We start from the raw sequence: 2103 nt of genomic DNA on the forward strand, positions 1-2103 counted from the left end.
AATCTCCTGAGAAAATGCAAGTCAGTCAGAGAGAAATCTTGGAGCCACTTCAAACGTTTTGCCAATAATTCATGCAATGAGATTAAAAAAGCCATTTCTTCCTTTGCCAAGTACACAGAGACCAGAGTGTACCCTATTGTGTAGGAACATCACAGCATGTAGCACTTGACAAGGAAAGGTCACCGGGGAGGGGCCACGACTCCTTTTTTAAGAGGCTGCTACCGGTGTCCTTTGGAAAAACTGGTTTTACTCTGTAGCAAAAGCCATAATTGAACGCCCGGCTAACCGAGCTGAAATACCTGCCTGTGGTTTCTTTTAAAAGGCTCTGCTGGGGGGTTCTGTGCTCCCCCTCCGACCTGGGCCCCATCCTCCAGCAGCGTAAATCAGCAGACACCCATTGATTTGTCCTGCCTGAGCATTTCAGTGCTCTGACTGCACACTGCAGCATGGGCAACGGACCAGGAGCAGAAACGAGCTGAGGGCAGGGACTTGGGTTCAAAGAAATCTCAGGGTCCTGGACTTCCAGGGACGCACAGCATCTGTGTCAAGGGACGAGACCCGAAACTAGCCCTTAGATGATGCAGGGCAGGGGGAGACAGAAATTAGAAGCCATAACCAAATGGCCATAAATCTAGTGATGCTTCCCAAAATGCTGCTTCAGACACACTGAGCAGTGGACGAGGAGGATCTTTTAGCGTGTGAGTCACTGCTGTTATTCTCTAAGACAACAGTCGCAGCCCCACAGAAATCCAGCCATAGGGAACAGACAGGCTTCTGCAAGACGCAACATGAAGAAGTTCTCAGGAAACACGTAGAAAAACCTCTGAAAGCAGAGTTTGCTGAACCTAGCCACAAGCTTATCAGATGGGATAGGAGAGTTGTTGGAAACCTTTGCCAAAAGATTTAAACCACCACTGTGGTTTAAGGATGGCTCATGAGACACCACAACAGAAACACAGATCCCAAATCCCCTCCCATTGTAATCAAAATGGAGCCATTTCATCATGACTGATTTCATTGTGTCATTATCAATTTATGCCATGCAAAGTGAGAGATGACCCTCAGCCCCCAGGGGGTTTAGAAAATGCGGGAGTGCGAGGAGCACATCAGGGGGCTCTGAAAATACCACTCGGAGCTGTCTGTAGAAATGCCACAACAACCTCAGACATGCAACATCCTTGTAGTGCCACACAACAGCATGACGAAGGCAGGGGTGTTAGAGGATCCATGGAAATAAGAATGCAGGAAATACCAGGCTGTCCAGCCAGTGGTCCGTCTAAGCCCATAACCTGCCTCCAGCAGTGACTGTAATTCAGAAAAACACCCAGACTCTGCAAGAGGTAATTATATAACAAGGTACAAGTAACAAGATTTTCATGCAACTTCCTCCCAGGCCCTGGTAGTTCTCAGCTGGTTGCTCTGCAGAGCAAAACCCACCCCAGACTTGACCGTACCTTTACAATTTGGGATGTCTGTGTAATCCATCTGAAACAGCCCACCTCATTTTGTATCTCCCCAAGATCACGGCCTCATCAAATCATTGTGCTGAGGACTTCCATGAATAACAGCACACTGGGCTGAAATAAAATAAATAAATAAATAAATAAATAAATAAATAAACAAAAGTGTTCGTCTACCAGTGGTGAGTTACTGCTAATTCAATTTCAGTGGCTGCCAATCACTGATTTCTAGAGAGATCCACAAAAGCTACTTGTTCTGTTATCGAGCAGACAGAAGGTATTCTGGTAGCTGTTTAAGGGTTTCTAGGAAATAGCAGGAGAATTAGAAAACCCTATGGCAATAGCAGAGTATCTTCTGTTTTCATGTGTCTGGTGACTCAGGGTGATGGTATGAACCCCTGGCATGTAGGATGGCCTCGCAGGACTCTGGAAGCAGTGTTTGTACAATGGCTGTGAACACTGTTAAGTGATGGAATTTGGTCTTGCTTGTAAACCTAATGAGCTGGGCTGATACAGGGGTGTTGGTAAAGCCCAGCAACTTCTCTGATAGCTACAAAAAAAATACTTCTTCACCTGAATCAGTGCAGGGTACACAACTGCCCACTGCAGCTCACACGGCTTCATCTCAGGACATTACAGAAAT

This window comes from Aythya marila, assembly GCF_965140915.1.
Source record: "Aythya marila genome assembly, chromosome: 7".
Taxonomy (NCBI): Eukaryota; Metazoa; Chordata; class Aves; order Anseriformes; family Anatidae; genus Aythya; species Aythya marila.